Source organism: Saccostrea cucullata, unplaced genomic scaffold (genome assembly GCF_032062105.1).
Source record: "Saccostrea cucullata isolate Sc308-1 unplaced genomic scaffold, CSIRO_AGI_Scuc_v1 ctg7564, whole genome shotgun sequence".
Lineage (NCBI taxonomy): Eukaryota > Metazoa > Mollusca > Bivalvia > Ostreida > Ostreidae > Saccostrea > Saccostrea cuccullata.
This window is the reverse complement of record NW_026938733.1, coordinates 21,865-30,288: the sequence shown is the minus strand read 5'-3', so window position 1 is coordinate 30,288 and position 8,424 is coordinate 21,865. Positions and strand designations below refer to the sequence as shown.

General features: G+C 35.5%; 1 pseudogene; it reads left to right on the top strand.

Annotated features, from left to right (window-relative positions):
- The window catches only part of LOC134251105 (acetyl-CoA carboxylase 1-like), a 29,543-nt pseudogene continuing 21,119 nt past the window's right edge, over nucleotides 1-8,424 (top strand).

Below are 8,424 nucleotides of genomic sequence, written 5' to 3'. Positions count from 1 at the left end.
TCAGAATACATCCGATTAGCAGACCAGTATGTTCCAGTACAGGGCGGTACAAACAACAATAATTACGCCAATGTAGAACTTATCCTGGATATAGCCAAAAGGACTCAAGTACAGGTAAATATTCAAACCTGGTTTGTGGTAAGGTCACATTATCATAGAGAGTCCTGAGCTTATTGAATATCTGAAAAATTTAGAATCATTAAATATTAAATATAATGTCACTTGAACATTATATTTTAATACGCCATTCTTAAGACGGGACGTATTATGTTATAGGCTTCGTGTCCGTCCGTCTGTCCGTCTAGCTGTCCATCTGTCTGTTAGCTTTTTCGTTTCCGGCTCATAACTTTAATACTACTAGGCCTAGGATTATCAAACTTTGTCATCTGATGCATCTTGGGTAGAACGTGTGTTTGCCTGTTCGATTAAAAATAGCTTTTGTTGACTAGCTTAAGTTTTGAAATGAATTTGTTGAAAAATAATTAAAACTAATTTGATTTGCATAATAGACTAATCTGATATTATGTAATATTATTAATTTAAAAACAAATTTTATGGGGTGGGATGGAATCAGCATGTTCATATGAATTACATATTAAAACCTGTCGGACATTAAATCTCAACCAAAAAAAAAAAATTTTGAGTATTTTTTATGTTTTTAAAACAAAAATTATAGTAGATAGTGCAGACCCATTCATCTCTTGGTAGTAAAGATTAGACAAGCATTCAGTTAAAGATTACCGGTAATTAATGAGTTCAATGTTGGAAGGCTAGCTGTCTCAGTAGCTCTGATTAAGCTGTACCCTTTGGGGATTAGACAGAGGAACTGTTGGTCATTTGATGGCCAGCCTTTTCTTTTCAAAATTAATTTGGTATAGATTAAGTTGTTAAGACTAATTTGATGATGGGCATTTGACAAGGTCTAACACAACCAGCACAGAAATCTATCTGTGATGTAATATTTATTATAATTGATGCCTACATCACAGGGGATGGATAAATATTTTAAGGAATGGAAAAATCATCAAAATCTTAGAATCAAGGTTGATGTGATTTCCTAGCACCTTAACTGTTCAAGAAAATTGAGTAATTTTTTGACGGGCGTATCATGCTGTGGCGCGGCACTTTATTTAGTACATGTACAATCCCATCTCCTGAAAAAACTACTTAGATTTGATATTCAGTTATATTTGGTATTCTAGTATTTGATAAGATGCCTATAAAATTAATGTATTCATGTATACAATGTAAGAATCTATAATTATCTTCTGTTTTGCAGGCTGTTTGGGCTGGCTGGGGCCATGCTTCAGAGAATCCCAAGTTACCAGAACTACTCCATAAAAATGGAATCATATTTATTGGTAAAGTTAGTCAATTTTAAGTTATACTCTCAGATATCAAATTTAGACACTGTAGTGTAGCATATATTTTGCGGAAATTATTTTAAAATATATTTTGTAAAGAAATACTGTGAAATCACTAATTCACGTGGGGGTTTAATTTTCATTGTTTTTCAGGCATGGAAAGACCCACAAATTTATGACCTCTACAAAAAATGAAAATGTCATATAAATTGCTACTAAACATCCTCCAATCACAGAATCAAGTCCTGCAAAGTTAATTTTTCCTCAAACCTTGAAAATTTGACCCCATGAAAATATGTGATTTTACAGAACTATTTTTTTATTAACTTATAAAATCATATCTGTATGGGGCATAATCTTCGTCTAACTTGTTTCAAATAGGGTGTAGAGTTATCTTTTCTTGTTGTTGAACAGGTCCACCAAAGGGAGCTATTTGGGCCCTGGGGGACAAGATTGCCTCCTCTATTGTAGCCCTGACTGCCAACGTCCCCACAATGCCATGGAGTGGACCAGGTATATATATACTGACAGGCAAAAGAAACGCAACAAGCAGTAATCTGCAAAGGTTTGAATTTTTTATCTAATGATTTTCAAAAAAGAATACAGTAAGGCTAGACTCACTTTTCAGAACATCGGGGCTTGATAAAAATGTTAAATGGTTGTCTTTTAACTTTACTAAATAACATATGACTGTTAAAACAACCCCCCCTCCCAGCCATTCAATAACAACGTGCAAGAATATCCTAAACAGCAATTGCAGCTTAATTTTTACGATACAATAGGTTAATCAATATCGAGATCTGAGCAAAGGAATTATTCTTTGCCATTTTTAAATGCCTGTTTTTAAGATGATTAGGTCGAATTTTCTCTAACTTAGCGCATTGTAGTAACTCTTGGACTTCCCTTCCAAGGACTATAATTTATGCATATGATACATAAGACCCCGTTGAGGCGTAGTGCAGTGTATTTTTGCATCATCAACTCTATTACCTTTACGTTCAGATTTTCCAGTTAGAGCAATGGGAATGCTTACTTAAGCCATTTTCGAGAAGCCTTAGCATTGTAACGGGAAACAAAAGGAGATTTTATTTTTTGAAATACTGCTGTTTTAATTAAGATGAACAGTATAAACCCTTAAAACTCCCGTAATATTGCCAAATGTTTTGTTAAACATGCAATTTTTGATTTCTGTTAAGCAGACTCAACCTTGACTTCCGGTTATGGTACGAAAATCGTTCAACCGTTAAATTACCGATATTTACCAAATTGAAGATATCCATAATTTTAAGATACAAAATTCTTTACTTTACACAATTATTTCCCCGTAATGTTGCGTTTCTTTTGCGTGTCAGTATATTATACTAATATATGGCTCTTTGTGTTTACCAGGGATTTTAAACAATCAATAAAAAGTATTAGATTTTGTAAAAAGTAGAAAAAAAATTGGCACGATACTGTGAAATCAACCATTTTTGCTGTACTTGCATGTCATTGAAGAGACCCTCTTATCTTTGTAATTCATAAAATTTATTTATCCACAAAAACAAATCACCATGAAACAGTCTTTCTTCACTGCATCATGATCCTGAAAATTGGACCTCGCGAAAATAATTTTATTGAAAATTTCTATTCCAGGCTTGACCCTGAACTACTCTGAGTGACAATATTTTACCCAGTGAGTGTGCCCCAGGACCTCAACAGGAAGGGATGTGTCGCGGATGTTGACAAGGGCCAATAAAATCGGGTTTTCCTGTGATGATCAAAGCCTCGGAGGGTGATCAAAGCCTCGGAGGGAGGGGGAGGGAAGGGCATCAGGAAGGCGGAGAATGCCAACGACTTCCCCAATCTCTTCAGACAGGTACTGAATTGAAAGAATTTATTTTGTTGTAAAATGCATAAATAATGACAAGAAATTTTATGCAAGGATAAGGAGAGATACCATATAAGTGAAAATTATAGTGAGAAGCAAATTTATAGGGTTTATGAAAAAAAAAGGTATAAAAATACATTTTTAGTGAGAGGTAGTTTTAGCAGTTTTATAATGTAAAGAGATATAGTGATAACGACTAGAAAGAATGAATTGTTCAATAGTCAATGGATAATAAATTTTAGCCAGCCTGATCAGAACCCTTGCTGATAATGCCAAATTGAATCCTGAATAAGGAATCTGCTTATAAAGAAATGCACTCATTTTGTTTCCAACAGAAATTTTACAATATTTGGGAGGGACTGCTCCATCCAGAGGAGACATCAGAAGATCATCGAGGAGGCACCCGCCTCTATAGCCAAACCCGAGGTGTTCGAAAAGATGGAACAGGTATGTAGAGCTTGGGGGCAATTGTGGTAAAAATATGTTTATCACCTTATTATAAATACTACTTAAATACTAAATACTACTTAAATAAACTATTCCAAGACTTTGTGAGCCAAGTGAAATACTGTATGCTTTCTTACAGCAGAGAAAAGACTGTGTGTTTATTTCAAAAAATAATTGAATTTCAATACCTTGTATGCCAATATTTTCATTATCAGTATCTCAAAGTGATTTGGAGGTCCCCAAACACTTATTTTTTTACTATTTCACCCCGTATCTCACATCCTTATGCACTCGTACATTTTATCTCAATCCAAATGAGTTTGAGATAGCAAGGATTGATTGTGAATGTTTTCTGAGACACTGAGCAAGACAAAAGTCATTGGCCATGAAATTAACATTAATAGCAATTAATCAATGTAATATAGTTTTCTGTCCAGGACTGCTGTCACCCTAGCTAATGGTCATGAAATTAACAAATAGCTATTAATCAATGCATTATATTTTCTCTCCAGGCTGCAGTGACCCTGGCTAAGATGGTGCGGTACGTCAGTGCCAGTACGGTGGAGTATCTATATAATCAATGTATTATATTTCCTTTCTAGGCTGCAGTGACCCTGGCTAAGATAGTGCGGTACGTCAGTGCCAGTACGGTGGAGTATCTATATAATCAATGTATTATATTTCCTCTCTAGGCTGCAGTGACCCTGGCTAAGATGGTGCGGTACGTCAGTGCCGGTACGGTGGAGTACCTGTATAATGAGTGTATTATATTTTCTCTCTAGGCCGCGGTGACCCTGGCTAAGATGGTGCGGTACGTCAGTGCCGGTACTGTGGAGTATCTATATAACGAGGAGACGGAGACGTTCCACTTCCTGGAGCTCAATCCACGTCTACAGGTGGAACATCCGTGTACGGAGATGGTGGCAGACATCAACCTACCGGCCGCCCAGTTACAGGTAAAGGAAAAACAGAGAACAGATTGTTGTCACGATTGTTGATTTTTAAAATTTTGTAATTGTACATGTAGTAGATGCAAAGGTGAAATAAAGATTCTCTTGGAAAATAAATTTCTCTGTGTGGAATAATATTTTTTTGAGTCAAATTGTGTCTCCAAAAAATAGAACATACAGCTGCTTTTTTTCCTTCCTTTAGTTTTTGGCAAATGCAGGTCATAAGAAACAAATACCTGAACATGTTAGTTACATACAGGAATAAATTTATCTGAGCTGATAAAGTAAGACTGAAAATGTTATTTAGCTTTTTAATGCAAGATAGCGACAACACAGTTGATCAAAATTACTCAATCGGGAAAATGAGCTTTTGCTTCTCTCCCTTAGACTATGATGTCAGAAAGGCTCAGTCGCTGTTCAGAGCTTTGAGTTGTTTACAAACTGTCGTGTCATTTTGCACCTTAATTTTAAGAAATATCATAATCATCACTGATACCGTGTAAATCATATGATCTTCAAACAGGCTGGTATATTTTTTTTTTTAAATAAATTTCATAGCATATTTGCAAGATGTTTGTCATTTTTTATCAGTCAGTGATTATTCTCATCGTTTGATACTTCGATCGATTGAGAGAAAGGATAATTAAAAGCAATCCAAAGAGAGAAAGATGGGAGTGTGGGAATGAATTCACTTTCATGTTGCAGGGTATTAAAAACAATTTATTTACAACATTATTTTTATTATCAAGAGTTCAACATGGTCAAGGATTCAATTCTCCGTGACAATATTGACCTAGTGAATGCGCCACCTATTTGATAGGTATTTGACAGGCCTATATGTTAAAAACAAAAATGTGAAGTCAAACATGAAAATTTTTTTTTTGTTAATGTTTTAGTCAAGTAATTCACTTCTTATTATTACACAGTGATTATTTATATTCAGTTAATTCACATATTCATGTACAACACTACTCCACCTCCTGTCTCTCGCTCTGCTCTAATAACAACTATGACAAGAACTAAGCAATGTAAAATTGTATATTATGCGAGTTAGTACAAACGACTTTAAAACAAAAAAAAATATCGTAACCTACGAAGAAAAAAATAAAGAAATAAATCATGGCTTCATTAAGTGAAAATACATCTATAAAGTGTATAATAATAAGGATTCAAAGAATAAATAAATCGATTGTTTTTCAGTTTAGTAAAGTTTAATAAGTACTGCATACACTGTACATTCACTAATACATGTATCTTGACAGTCTTGTATCAAAGAACAGGATCAATGTGTCTGACTGTATTGTAAGAATCTCACTTGCTTTGAGCTTAAAATTAATTTCTTCGTAGTACTCATAATAATTAATGTGTTCATTTGTCTTTCTGTACAAGAATGCGATCATGTCATATACTCAGGGATTCTACTGCTATATCGATATTGCAGCAATATGTGTCTTTCAGATCAGAGAACATGAAACTTCAAACAAATGCTGACATTTTGAGTGATAAACGCTTATCATGCCTGGACTTCAATACCACTGGTCCACGTGTTTATTTTTGGAATATACATGAGGGATATACTAAGTCTTGTTAAAATTTCCTTTTATATTTCTATAGACCTAATTTCTATTGTAAGTTGATATATGTTAATCTTGATTTATTATTCTATTTTTTGTTGCATTTCGTGATTTTCTTGGATTTAAAAAAGACATTTAATATTTTTTCGTCAAAAGACGATGAAATATCCTCTTGATTTTGTATCAAACATGGAAAATGTTTATAGTTTGTTTCTGAAGTTTTGATTAGAGTATGTCTTTGTGTTTGGAGGGTAAAAGCGTAATTGTTATAGGATATTCATCAGGGTCATCTTCTGAAGAAAAGCCCAGTTTTCAGTTTCCATAATTTATTAATGACTTGTTCAAACTGAAATGAATAAACTACGAAATAATATAACTCATTTGAACACAGACATGCATTTATATTTAAAAAAAAAATTATATACATGTTATTAGCTTGATAAAGTAGTGTAGATTTACATTATGTCCAATGATCCGATTAAATCAGTTGGCCTTTGTGACGTCATAAAACCACAAAATCAAAAACGATTAGCGGGTAAGAAAAGTATAAAGTAGCAGGGGTGTGCCATTTACAAAAGTAAGTTACTACTGAAGCAAACACTGTAATCGAGATCATATTATCCTTTCATTTCTCGGTAGTTGCACTGACTTCCGGTTTCTTGTTTCCTTTAGGTTCTCCGCAGGTCATCGATGTGACCTGTTGTAGGTATAAATACGGAGACAATCTGTTGTTTTAGTTAGTCTGTTGTTGACAGCCGAATTGGAAAGACGGTTGTAAACAGAGAAGTCAAACGTGGTAGGTACTGCAAGGAATACCTTGAATCAAGTCTTATGTGTCTGAAATAGACTTTCGAGACTTTGATTGATTATATATTATTTAGATAAAGTACCTGATATTCTTGTTTGACTGAAGGTAAGAAGCGGACGCGCTTCAGTCCTTGGAAGGCGCTTGCGCTCCCGAGAAACGAAGGAATAATTGTACATACTATTAATCTAAATCTGTGATTGAGAAAATTAATTTATTATTTAATTGTTCAGACAGAACAGCCGAATCCCATAAAAGAACCCGAAAACGTTACATAAATTTGGTGGCAGCGCGGTGGGATTCGGCAAATAATCAACGTAATATAAATTGTAAATTGAAAAGTTTTTTTACTTTTGTTATATTTGACTTGTAAATCATGAGTGCGATGGAGGAAATGATCAACGAAGAGATATCCTTTCTTGAAAGGAGTTGTGAGAGATTGCGTCTTGAAATAGAACAGCAATCTACACCCTTTGAAACAACTCGACCAATGCGCGATTCTGGAATTGCGTCATTGACTGGTGAACGCGCACAAGGAAATCAGCCTGGAGGAGCGCTAGATGGTGTGACAATGAGGAGAAAAACAGCTACACGAAATTTGACTGCAGAACCAAATGCACCCAGTTCGACAAGGGATTATGCTGCGCGTGCTCAACAATATGAAACGATGGTGCCACAGCCAAATTGGAAAACGCCGAGCATTTTGTCAAGTGCACATCCACACCCGGTCCATATGTTGAGTGAGACTCTGGCGCATTCTCCTTTTCAAGTTCGATGGGAAATGCCATCGCAAGGAGAGTATCAGAATAGGCCTCCTGCGCAAACGAAAGATGCAGAATTATTTCATGAGGGTCGGATACAAAACAAGTTTGAGACTCCAAGATCTTCATTAAATGCGCAGATTTCAGGAACTGCTTTAGAGCATAATGCACAGCTACCGATTCCAAGGAAGCGTACATCCGCGGATGCGCTGCAGCAGATATAGCAGATGCGCTGGATCAAACACCTGTGGATGCGCTTCATCAGATACCCGCGAATGCACAGAGTCGATATGGAAATTCAGGAAATGAGGTAAACCAAGGGATAGATAGCTCATTTCCCCGACAGATAGTCAACGTTGCTGATAAAGAGAAGAAGGACCAAAGTGAGAAAGCTACAGCCAAGTGTAACATTAAACCAGCAACCTTTGATGGAACTCATTCTTGGCTAGATTATAAATCCCATTTTGATGCGTGTGCGGCTATCAACAATTGGAATTATAAGGAAAAGGGGTTGTATTTAGCAGTGTCACTGCGAGGAGCTGCACAAGGGATATTAGGAAATGTTTTGCCAGAAACGGGACAACAATATGACCTCTTAGTGAAAGCACTTGAAGAGAGATTTGCTCCACCTAATCAAACGGAGTTGTACCGTG